This window comes from Protomyctophum parallelum (assembly GCF_964188405.1).
Source record: "Protomyctophum parallelum genome assembly, chromosome: 5".
Classification (NCBI taxonomy): domain Eukaryota; kingdom Metazoa; phylum Chordata; class Actinopteri; order Myctophiformes; family Myctophidae; genus Protomyctophum; species Protomyctophum parallelum.
Window position 1 is genome coordinate 41,787,106 of NC_139702.1, and position 13,568 is coordinate 41,800,673.

Genomic DNA, 13,568 nt, shown 5'->3' on the forward strand with positions numbered 1-13,568 from the left:
GTTTAAACCAGTGATCCTCACACAGCACATTCCCATGTCAAGGATCCCCAGATGAATGCATTTGCCCAACTAAGGACGGCTAATCCAAAAATTAAATAAAAAGATTACTTTTGAAAATAGCAGATCTATACCAGCTCACAATGCATCACATTCATTCATTAAAACTATGAACTCTGACTGCAGGGGGATATATAATGATCATTATAACAATGTGCAAGAACATATTTAAAAAGAAGGAAGAACTTTATATTTGTGGACAATCAAAATATGTTTTTTTATTTGAATGTGGTGTCATTCAAATTAATCTGGATATGGCAGACTCACTATTTAGAAAATAAAAACATGGCACTTCATTTAAAATAGGTTACAGACCCCTGTTATATGCGCTTCTTTTGGGATTATTTTTATAGACCTATTTAGTTGTTTCTATGGGACATGGCAACACTGCAACAGCTGCTCTCTGCTGGGCAAAGAGAGAGGCTTTCTTTGGTAAAAATGTTGAGATTAGAAACGGCCATAATTCTTACATTTAACATAAAAACATAAAAACATCTCCATAATCCTTGGGAACTTTGCTTTCATACGCTGTCACACCCGATTCAAGTCTTCTTAAATAAAATGCTACGAGCGAACTCAGCGAAGACCATACCATCGGGGCCACAGCATTACGCAGCACGCATTCAACTCATTCCTTCCTCGTGATTTGAATGAAATAAAATATAATAAACGTTATTTTACTGTTTTTTTTTCAATAGAAACAAATAAAGAGCGTGTGTAGGCTACTGTGTGCAAGTGCAACAGTGCATATACATGCATGCACTAGGCTATATTTCTTCCGTGTCGGGATGGTGATTGAGCTCTTCAAGTTCACAGCCCGTTTGTCTTTCAGAAAAAAACGTTGATATTAGCCTATAAACACTCATGGTTCTCTCATTTCTCAACCGTTTTATTAAATGTAACAATCTCCATATTCCTTAGGAATCTTGCTTTCATTCGCTGTATGGTACATGGTTCTATCGTTATCGAATTAAACAATATCAAACGAACTTGAATGTTCGGGGGTTAGACGATTCTGGGAACATTACGCATGGATTGCCAATTTGCCAATATGCTGCTATCTACTCGCAGTTCCATTCCGATCTGAAAGGTATAGGTGGGTCTGTTATTTTGAGGCATAAAGGTGACAGCATGCAGTGCAATAGGAATAATTAACCCAAATGTGACAAAGGCATGTCATGTCTTCTATGGTGCCAGCCTGAAGAAATGTAATACCACGATCCCCAAAGTGCGCATTCCGTATGTGACATCAGCTGACTGGTAAATAGAATAGTACGGACATGTTGATTGGGTACGTCTCAAACACGCCTTAAACACACCCATGACTAATTCAAGGCCGTTTTGCGCACTCCGCGGGGTGTCAAAAGCGCTTCTTAACATGCCCAAAATTGCAATATGACATACCACACGCCCCCAGATCATAATACTGTAATTAGATTAGTAATATAGAAGTAAGTAAAATAGAAGTCCTAAATCAACCCCTATGACTGCTGTGTCTGTTGGGCTATGAGTCTATGGGGTCGATTTAGGACTTCTATGTTACTTACTTCTATATTACTAATCTAATTACAGTATTATGATCTGGGGGCGTGTAGTATGTCATATTGCAATTTTGGGCATGTTAAGAAGCGCTTTTGACACCCCGCGGAGTGCGCAAAACGGCCTTGAATTAGTCATGGGTGTGTTTAAGGCGTGTTTGAGACGTACCCAATCAACATGTCCGTACTATTCTCTTTACCAGTCAGCTGATGTCACATACGGAATGCGCACTTTGGGGGTCGTGGTATGACATTTCTTCAGGCTGGCACCATAGAAGACATGACATGCCTTTGTCACATTTGGGTTAATTATTCCTATTGCACTGCATGCTGTCACCTTTATGCCTCAAAAGAACAGACCCACCTTTCAGATCGGAATGGAATTGCGAGTAGATAGCAGCATATTGGCAAATTGCCAATCCATGCGTAATTAATTAATTCGATAACGATAGAACCATGTACCATACAGCGAATGAAAGCAAGATTCATAAGGAATATGGAGATTTTTACATTTAATAAAACGGTTGAGAAATGAGAGAACCATGAGTGTTTATAGGCTAATATCAACGTTTTTTTATGAAAGACCAAACGGGCTGTGAACTTGAAGAGCTCAATCACCATCCCGACACGGAAGAAATATAGCCTAGTGCATGCATGTATATGCACTGTTGCACTTGCACACAGTAGCCTACACACGCTCTTTATTTGTTTCTATTGAAAAACACCAGTAAAATAACGTTTATTATATTTTATTTCATTCAAGTCACGACGAAGGAATGAGTTGAATGCGTGCTGCGTAATGCTGTGGCCCCGATGTATATGGTCTTCGCTGAGTTCGCTCGTAGCATTTTATTGAAGAAGACTTGAATCGGGTGTGATACAGCATATGAAAGCACATTTCCCACGGATTATGGAGATGTTTTTATTTATTTTTAAGGTTGAGAAATGAAAGAATTATGGCCGTTTCTAATCTCAACATTTTTTTTAAAAAGACGCAAGACTGCCATGTCTCATAGAAACAAGTAAATAGGTCTATAAAAATAAGCGCATATAACAGGGGTCTGTAACCTATTTTAAATGAAGTGCCATGTTTTTATTTTCTAAATAGTGAGTCTGCCATATCCAGATTAATTTGAATGACACCACATTAAAATAAAAAAACATATTTTGATTGTCCACAAATATAAAGTTCTTCCTTCTTTTTAAATATGTTCTTGCACATTGTTATAATGATCATTATATATCCCCCTGCAGTCAGAGTTCATAGTTTTAATGAATGAATGTGATGCATTGTGAGCTGGTATAGATCTGCTATTTTCAAAAGTAATCTTTTTATTTAATTTTTGGATTAGCTGTCCTTAGTTGGGCAAATGCATTCATCTGGGGATCCTTGACATGGGAATGTGCTGTGTGACGATCACTGGTTTAAACAACATTAGGAGAAAAGCCCAAATAACCACTTTAGAAACAAGAAAAGCAACCACACAAAGCAACTTTACAGAAAAATAAGCCGCTTATAATAAACAGACATGGCAACACTCTACCAGCCTTCCAGAGCCGCTCAAGTGTCAAATCAAACAGTGCTTTTTGCGTTTATGAGGTGGTCAGACCCACGTCTAATCGTTATGCGCTGAGTGTCTTTAGGTCAAGGGGCTTAATAGCAAATTGCGCAAAGCGAGAATAATTAACATATGGACACTCCCACAATGCTAAAATATTCAGGGACGCGGTATGCCAAATGTGTGTGCGTTCAACACGGGCCGAGTGCGTTCAACACGGGCCGATATGCCTTTCATAATACGAATGTGCGCAGAGCGAGGCCAATTTATGTATCACGACCTGGTAAACTGCACCTTCAAAATCGACCTGTATGACTGCTGTGTCTGTTGGGCTATGAGTCTATGACAGCTGTGTCTTTGATCCAGTTGAAACACCGGAGCGGGAGCTCCTGGAGCACAACCTAGTGAACCTACTACGAGCGTGTCGCTGTTGTTAAAGCATTACTTGGATTCTATAAAACAGTACATTTGAAGTATCCTGGCCCAGCCAGTGTGCTTTCTGGTATAGAGGGTCATTTGAAGTATCCTGGCCCAGCCAGCGTGCTTTCTGGTATAGAGGGTCATTTGAAGTATCCCGACCCAGCCAGCGTGCTTTCTGGTATAGAGGGTCATTTGAAGTATCCTGGCCCAGCCAGCGTGCTTTCTGGTATAGAGGGTCATTTGAAGTGGGTGCCACTGGGATCACGGCAGTGGATGCTATTGGTTCACCTATCTGAGCCTGGCAGAAGCTAAATGCAGCGAGAGATAAATCTGCTAGTCAATGAGTTAACACAGCAAACGTCGTCGCGATCGGGACTCGTCGCGACCTGTGACACGCTGTTAGGCTGCAATGGAGCCTATAGGTGCCCGAACCACTAAGCCAGCGGTCCGGGCCGGTTTCTTTTACATTTTTTGAAGCTCTTCTATAATGAAATGCCTAAAATAGGGATAGATTAAGATAGATTAGCGTTCTCTTATTTTAATATATAATCGATTAACACTCGCATGACTGAAGTAAGGCCAGCTACCACACAAGCTGACTTACGGTCAAAAATACCTTTTTTTCCTGCAATGTTATTGTCTCCACCGGGCCGAAGGCATGGGGAGAGTATGTTTTGCACTCCGTCCGTGTGTGTGTGTGTGTGTGTGTGTATGTGTGTGTGTGTGTGTGTGTGTGTGTGTGTGTGTGTGTGTGTGTGTGTGTGTGTGTGTGTGAGAGTCCGTGTGTGAGTCCTTGTGTCCGTGTGTCCGTCCGTCCGTTTGTGTACAGCTAATCTCCGGCACCGTTAACCCGGTCGATGCCAAATTTTGCACACACATTCCCTGGATTCCAACGATGAACTTCTGCCCCAAATTTTCCAAAACGGCCTGTTATAGCGCCACCAGGAGGCTGACTTTTGAAAAACATTCCCACAAATCATTACACAGTATCTCTATAATCATGTGTTCAAGGCGAATCTGTCAGATATTTCATATTCCATTGGCTAACATTGGATTTGCAGGAATGGCCCATTTTGAATAAAAAGCCTCAAATCATGAACGCAGCGTGCAATATTTCGTGAAATCTTTCACAGACTTTCCTACTAGGCTCAGGAATATATCCCACCCTTTTCACATTGGCCTATTATAGTGCCACCAACAGGTGGATTTTTGCAAAAAACATTTCATCAAAATCATCCAATTGCCATCCAAGGCGTAAGAAGAAATGGCACCCTTTTCACATTGGCCTATTATAGCGCCACCAGGAGGCCACAACCTGACCTGCCCTGGTGGAGTCCACTCCCGTGGGGGAGGAAGGGTGACAGGGGTCATTTTGACCGGAAACAAATAGGCAGAGATGGTATAAGTATGCCTACATTTATTTAAAAAAAATCACACCCATGTGAAATGAGGGGCGCAATTTATGTTAGCGGACATTTGACATTGCTACATAATGTACATCATCATCATTTTTCGACCGAGGTCGAGGTCATGGATTTCACAATGCCACGCCAGACTTTCCGGTCCTTCATTGCCATCCCCAGTTCCTGCTTACTGATGCATGTGTACCTAGCGATGATATCAGGGAACGACAGTTTTCTACCTCTGGTCTGCTTTGAGGCAGGACTCCAGAGAAGAAGGGAAGATAACCTCATTGTCAGCTCTGTAGCAGTGGCCGGCAAACTGTGTTCTTCTGGATCAGACTAGTGAAGAAACACGGAGAAGGTTGCTGTACAGTATATTAGATTAGTCGATGGGTGGCTCTTCCAAGACAGATTTTGCGCTCACATTAGAAGGTGGGTGCCATCCATTGGGTTTCTCTAATTTCTTTAAAAGTGTCCATGTCTCGGAGCCATAGAGTAGAATCGGCTCAACGGTTGTCCTAAATATTTTTACTTTTAACATCTTACTAAGCCTGGATGACCAGATCTTATGCATGTCATTGCAGACTGACCAGTGCCATACCATACCATAATGGTATGGCCATACCATATATAATGTACATAAAGTGGTCCCTTATTGGTCAAGTGCTCCCACCAACATGTGATTGGTTAGCCAATTTGCTCGTTTACATATGACGTAAGTTTTCCCTTCAATGTCAATGGCGTTTAATGTTTCGATGTTTAATTTACGTCATATTTAGCGGAAATATCAGCTCTTATCATCATACATCATCATGCATCATCCCCTACTGGCTAATCAGAATGCCTGTTGCCTCTGATTGGTTAGCTGATTTGCTCGTTTACATATGATGTACATTTTCCGTTCAATGTCAATGGCGTTTAATGTTTTGATGTTTAATTTACATCATATTTACAGTGGAATTTTTAACCTTTTTTCCATTAAAATACTGGACATACAAAGACACAAAAGGAACAGTACAAAACATGTTCAACACAGATTTACCCTCCCATCCACCCACCCTGAGGGGAGAATTATAGAGAGAAGCAAAATTCAGTGTGTAACAGTAGCAGAGTTGGGTGTAACGAGTAACGGAAAATCTCGTTACTGTAACGACACTACTTTGGTCGGTAGCGAGTAATATAACGACACTACTCCTCCAAAATTGATAATCACACTACAGTTACTGGTCGCTTTAGTGCTGCAGTTACTCGTTACTTAATTGCGTCATGTGGCTGCTTTCAGCAGTGTTGCTTTGGACTAATGCACACAACGGAGATGAGTTGAACATGAACAGTAATGGTGCGCTGGAGTCGCGGACTAGAACATGTCAAATTTACGTCGTTTCGGTATTAAAATCTCCGCAGCAGCACTGCTCAGTGCTCACAGCATCTCTCTCACCGTCACCCCCACTGTCACAGAGACGGAGCAGTTGGGGTGTTGCCATGTCCGCTTATTATAAGCGACTTTGGGCTTGTATTATAATAGCCTAGTCAGGCTTCTTTTGGGCTTGTTTTCATAGACATGGCTGCTTGTTTCTCTTCCAAAACCTGGCAACACTGCCAGCTGGGAGGGTCTTGTTTGTTGTAGAATGTATGTGCTCTCAGAGTCACAATCACTAGTTAGTTAATGCAGAGATGAATAAACCAAATATGCCGACATGAAAAACTACATTTAATGAGCATGGAGCAGGGAACTCCACATCATAAAGAAAGGGATCCTAAAGCACTGTGAACATATAGGCTACTGATTTCTCTCAGTCTCATTATTTTTATTTGAATATATTTGATTTGATTGATTGAAGAATTGATTAGAAGTTTGCATAGAAAAAGTTTTACAAGGTCAAGAGAACCACTGCACTAGACCGTTTTGGAAAGGCCCATTTTGTTTTATTCCTCCACAACCTGGTAAAGAGCATAAAGAAAGATGTTGTGTATGTCCTCCTTGTTAGGATTATAAAGATTTGTTAAGTGGTAAATTATGTGACAATGTGACATGCGATTTTATGGAGTAACGCAAAAGTAATGTAATGAGTAATGTAACTAGTTACTTTCTCCAGGGAGTAATAAAGTAATGTAAGGCATTACTTTTTTCAAAAGTAATATGTAATATGTAGTGCCTTACTTTTATGAGTAACGGACCCCAACTCTGAACAGTAGTAATAATAATATTGGAAATTAAAGATGAAGTAAGAAATATAGCAATCAATGGGCAGGGAGGGACTGAAGAACCAAGAACCGTAGACAGGGTATGAAAAAAAGATGTCCAAAAAGAAAAAAGCTTTGTAGCTTTATAGTGGAATTCTGATGTAATTTCTCCGTTCATTGTCAATGGCAAAATTGAGACGTGTGGGGACAAAAGCTGTTTTAGAAGGGGCTAGCGGCCCTTAAAAACAAATATATATATATATTTATTTTTAATCGAATATTTAGGAAAAGTCATGGAAGAGGAAATTTCGTCAGAGCTTCATGGGCAAAGATAATCAACTTCAAAATTTCAAAATGGGTCAGAAAGACCTCACAGACACTCAAGTGTTAAATCCATTAGTTTGCACCGCTGGTATACTGTACATATGACCCATGGAATGAGGTCAGAAGTATGGCCGTGTGTGTGTGTGTGTGTGTGTGTGTGTGTGTGTGTGTGTGTGTGTGTGTGTGTGTGTGTGTGTGTGTGTGTGTGTGTGTGTGTGTGTGTGTGTGTGTGTGTGTGTGTGTGTGTGTGTGTGTGTGTGTGTGCGTGTGTGTGTGCGTGTGCGCGTGTCCACCTGTCACATGCGGTTGGTATTAACACCCTTCCCAGAGAGGAACAGAGGGAGGTACTCAACACCATCGTTAGTATCAGGTGCTGTCGGGCACAAACCTTGTATGTCCAAAAGCGTTACTTTTCAGGACATCGACACTGTCAAACAGAAACCTCCCATCTCGTAAATTGCCGTCCTACTTGATTACAAATTTAAGTTGACGATTAATACGTCTACGATTAATTATCTTACAAATAGTTGAGATTAACGTGTTTTTGGCGTTGGAACATTGGACAACATATGAATAAAATTTTAATTTGCCTTTTTAGGCCTCGTAATAAAAAATGCACAGGGCAGATATGACACATATTCAAAATAACTTACTGACACAAGAAATTACTGACACATTTAATAATTTTATACTAAAATGTAAACATTGCAGAAATAGCCGATCTACATACTTGTAAGCTTGTAGATCTGCTATTTTTGCTTTTTTATTTTGACAATTATGCCGAAATAATTGCAATTATCTCAAATAACTTTGTAATAATTGTGACAGGCCTATACTTGATCATACTACAGCGTTGCACAAAAGCATCATAGTCTCAGATCTACAAGCTCGAAGCAGCGATGCTTTTCTAATGCTAATCTGTGTTTTGGACATAATTGACCAGATTTGACTGAGAGCCTGCCATCATGCAACCTCCAGCTTTTCACCAGAGGAGAAAAACTGAATTTATTTATATTTTATCCAAAATGAGTTAATAGCACAGGCAGACTCTTCCCATACTAGAGCATGTCTGAAATAAATATCAGAGCTGAAATCGACATGTAAATATGAAATAAATGCTTAAACATGTAGCTAGGTGTAATGTTAGAGTCCATAGAAGTGAACCATTCAAGCCTGTTTTCTCAACTCACTGTTTTCTGCAAGACATTACTCTATAAGCCATTTCTCTAAAACTGGTGGGTCAAACTGCACAAACAATATGTCAATTTGAAGCTATGATTCCCTGCTTTCATATGACATGAAAAAAACTAAAATTCAAAAGACTCCAATGGCAGTCCCTCAGTCAAATTTGACCACATATGAGGTTTCCACCCGACGGAGATGAAACGGAAAAAGAACCTCTGTGTTCCAGTGCATCCAGTGTAGTTATTATTTAGTCACAAGCTCTTGTTAATAATTTCCTTAAATATTTATAAAAGCCTACGGACAAACTTAACGGCTGGTACATTCCCTGTTAAATGTTTTCTAAAAATTGCAAAAAAATATTTACCATCTCAGCTTCTACTGTATAGGTCGGCTATTTTTGCAACCTTTTCTCGACCACGTCATACGGCAAAGTACAGGCATTCATTAATTAACAAAAACAAAAAGTTAGAAATATGGAGATACAAGGTTTCCCGCCTGACAACGGCGGTATGTCATGTAGAATGTAACGTAACGTGTTACCATGGTACCCACAACCAACAGCAAGTTTAATGCATTTTGGCTGCGTTGCCATGGGAACAGTAATCTCACCCGAGAGATGGGTGGTGCATGGGAGGAGGAGGGGGTCGTACGAAAAGAGAGAAAGAAAAAAAAAAGAGAGTCGGAGGAATAAATGAAGAGAGAAGATGTTTCTCTCACTCAGTCTGTGTGTTGAAGAGCTAACGTAACGTCAGATCATCGTGTCTGTCACAAATCAATGGTTCCACCGCCCGGAGGAGCTGGTGGAGGTTGTAAAAGTAGCAATGCCAGTATGTAAAAATACTAGTTAAAATCAGGCCTGTATTCAAACTTTTACTTGAGTTAAAAGTACAAAAGTATTGGCGTCAAAATGCACTTACAGTACCAAAGTTAACACATTTTGAGCCATAGGCGTATATTTACGTTCTATAAAACTTTATACATTAACCGTTTCCCCGCCAGGATGAATGTACGGATATAATTAAACTTTGCTGTTTCATAACTTTGTTTAACTATTGATTCAACCCGCCGTATGGGGGTGTAACAAACAGGTATGGGTAAATTTGTGATTTAAACACACACCGTTATATTACTCGAACACACACTTCCTCCAAGTTGCAATAAGGCTCCCAAACAATTACTTATTTTCCGGCCATTTTATTACTACCATCTCATAACACACTCACACACGTACAAACACACTTCTACTAAACTTGTGTACAGTAAAAGCCTTATTTGCCTCGTCTGGCCCGTGTTTAGATATAGTTCAATAGCTTCCACAACTAATTGTTCTTTAATCAATAGCACAAGATTCAGAGGTCGCGACTTTAGTCGCGTTAGTGGCATTAGCAGGTAATAAACTGAAACACAAGAGAAACACAACATATACTATTAATTCACAGATCTAGCGACTGCACAAGCGTATCACATTATGACAGAGTATTTAACCGTACTTATTAACACATTATAAAGACTTACGCAAACGCCATGTCTCTCCGTTCATTACATTTATTTTAGAATGAATTGGACTGAGTCACGATCCTGCTAGTATCCTGTTAACCCTTGGACTACCAGTCCCCATTTTTTTTGTTTGGGTAACAAATTGGCATATTTTTAATTCATCGTTTTAACATACAAGAAATATCTGGTGGATTGAAGAGATGTTTTTCTTTTTTCATTCATTGCAAATGTATTCTCTCGATTCGCCACCAGATGGCGGGAAAGCATCATTATGCTGATTTTGGCTAAAATAGACAGATCTTCCTAAGTCACTTCCGGTTCAACGATCAACAACAACCTGTAGTATTTTGACCCTAGTCAATAGCTTGGCTGGTCCGGATTGCTAAGCTAATGCTATATTTTTCATAACTAAGTCAAATTTACCTCAAATCAACCCCAAAAGATCTCAAAATATCACATTTTTTACAGCGACGCACATAGAGACGGCGCGCGTGCACGATAGCGCACGATCACGCGGATTTCGGCCGTTTTTTGGTAAATTACATCCAACATTAGTGATATTAGCGAAAAAATATAATTTTTTGCTCTTTTGACCCCGCGATAACTGATATTGATTGTCATTCCGTTTTTTCCGTTAACGGGAGGTTTAGATCTTTCGATTAATTCCGTTTTTTCCGTGAATTGTAGGCCAAGGGTTAAAAGCATGCCTCTCGACATCTGATACTTCCTTCCTCATGCCATTGTCTTCAATTATTGACTTGTGCCCCACTAGTATACAAGCATTCCTCATAGTAGTTAGCATAACACATTTTACCCCCCAATTTACCGTATTAATATCTACATCCCTGAGATACTGTAATTGGTTGATAAGAGGATTTCTGTTCTTATATAACACAGAGTATTTCTGTATAGGCAGTGAACTTCCTTAGTAGCACTAACAACTATGCATATACAACACAACATGCAGTTACATATATAAGCTGTGTCGGCACTTAATATTATAATAAGCCCACCACCCGGAATAAACGTGACAATGAATTAATAACATGCCGGGACATCGCGCCATTCAACCCTTATTTTGAAGATCCAAAACGCTGCGACCGGATGTTGTGTCAGCTTAATGGTGTGTGGGTTGTCTAGACGGGATGTTATTGTTTGCCTGGAGCATGAGAGGCACCATTACTGCGACCGCCAGGCTCCGTGCAATAAGCGCTGTTTCGACCAGAAATGCCGCCTGGGAGGGGTTTTGGAGACTAAAGTGACTGAAAGCGTGCGTGCGTGCGTGCGTGCAACCAAGATGGCGCAGGGTCTAAGGCTCTAAGCTAACAACAGATAGCCATCAGAATCTAATGTGAGTAGCCTTTCCACTAGATCGAATCAAACACATTTATACAACTGAATAAACATAGATATGTATTTTGGCAGCATCGCTTCCCGACAAATAACACAGATATAGCTATATTCTTGAAACTAAATTGAGATAGAAATATTTCACAACTCAGAATGAAGGCCTACACCATTTCTATTTTCTGGAATTCAGAAGTGATGTGTACCACAGATGCCGTACACTACAGCGACATGAAAGGTGTATAAACCTTGGGGGGATCTGTGATTGAAACGAGGGCTTCACAGCTCCATTATGATCTGGGCCAATCAGGACTGGTGCTGAGACGGGGAGATCACACACGGATACCTGTGGAGTCTTGAGAGAGGAACACTATGGACTCAAGCAGAAAGCCTCCCATCTCATTCACAGTGTGAGCACAGCTTAATAACAGCTGCACCACACAAACCTACAATGACGGTTTCCATTAGTTGTTCTAAACGGCACCTGAGCAGTCTTTAACATAAAACCTTGGTGTCCCTATTCTGGGCTGAACATACGATGAAAATAGAAGACATACAATTCTACATACAAGCTCGCAAACCATATGGTCATATCGTTAAAAGTGTGTGCCTTGATGCCATATAGGAAAACATATCCAAGACAAGACAAAAAATGACAGAAATCCTCTTAGAATTTAAAGTTCATTAAATCACTGTTAATGAAAGCAATTTGAATGTTGAGCAACAATATTAAAGCACACATGAGCTCACACACTCTGACACAAGTCAAGTGTGTGCCTAATTGCTCACTAATTAAAAAAGCACTGCCTGAAGCACATTAATACTGCTCTTTGCAGTATATTTTGAGTGGGTTACAGGATAAAAGATCGTACCATAATAACCAGATTTAACCAGTCCACTTTTCACAGTCTGTTTGCACTCTTCAGACACAGGCAGACAGATGCAGAGATCTCCATATACAATATGGGCACAACAGTGACACAGACAGACTATGACAAAGGTATTTCATTGATTGATTGATTGATTGATAAATGTATTTCACAGTATGCAGAATGGGTACATTTCAAAAGAAAGTACAGGTCAATACAAAAGAAACTGCTGCTTTAGGATAGAACCAGAAAAAGCACAAAGACTTGGTCCTCCATTTTCAATTCATTGGAACATTTAATGACGTACAAATATACGCAAATATACTAGGTTCCCAACTTGCATCGTTTCCAAGTAGGCCGGTGGCCGACGGGCACAGGTCTTGTTATATTATGCGTATATACATTACAGTACAGTTTCAATACAGTTCTTATTGTCATAGATTATTCCACGGAGAAATCTGGCACAACATTCACTAGAAATTATTAAAAGCTTTAATAGTGAAACCAATTCATCAATCTGTATTATTTGTTTTTTTTACTAAACGCAGCAAGATGAGCAGAGTCTTCTCACTGCCATCATCGAAAACGTAATGAATTAATTTGTACATTCACAAAACCTCATGAAGATGAAATCTACACGTCAATAGTGCCGTGAAAAATGCATTATCACACACAGAATGCACTGAACGTGCACGTGAGAGGCACATATAATAGATGTCTATTAGTGCACTGATCCGATAGAGCGCACGTTCCAATAAGGTGAAGGGCCATGAAATGACATATGAAATATTGATAGCAGGCTAAATGGTAAATTCAAGAAATAACTTGAAATATGTCATTTTAATGCTATCATGAATAAAGCAGACAAACTCTCTGCCTACACACACACACACACACACACACACACACAACCTAGCGAGATAATTTGTACTCAATATACCAATAATGTCCATAAACATTGATCAAATTCAGTACATTGTTTTTAGATAGTGATGCCGGAAGAGTCAAAGGTTGTGTACTTGCTACTTGACCAAATAAGTTAACAAAGTACACTAGAATTGTGTTGAGCAATGGACATTGTTAGGATTAGCATTTCCTGGTCCTGAACTCTTCTTCACTACACCACACTATGGTTAAAAATAGCCTAAACTTGCTGTCCTAAAATGTTGAAGTCTGAAGTGTAGT

The 13,568-nt window shown here is 39.9% G+C and overlaps 2 protein-coding genes across 2 annotated transcripts in view; both read left to right on the forward strand.

Moving 5' to 3' along the window:
- septin3 (septin 3) overlaps window positions 1-2,717 on the forward strand; it is a 178,817-nt gene extending 176,100 nt beyond the window's left edge. Inside the window, exon 12 of the transcript XR_014569220.1 lies at window positions 2,708-2,717. The gene's annotated coding sequence lies outside the window, so the exon portion shown is untranslated. The remainder of the gene's footprint in view (window positions 1-2,707) is intronic.
- The window catches only part of grin2bb (glutamate receptor, ionotropic, N-methyl D-aspartate 2B-b), a gene marked incomplete at its 3' end in the record, with an annotated part of 126,993 nt that overhangs the window by 77,679 nt on the left and 35,746 nt on the right, over window positions 1-13,568 (forward strand). The gene's annotated exons all lie outside the window — the stretch shown is intronic.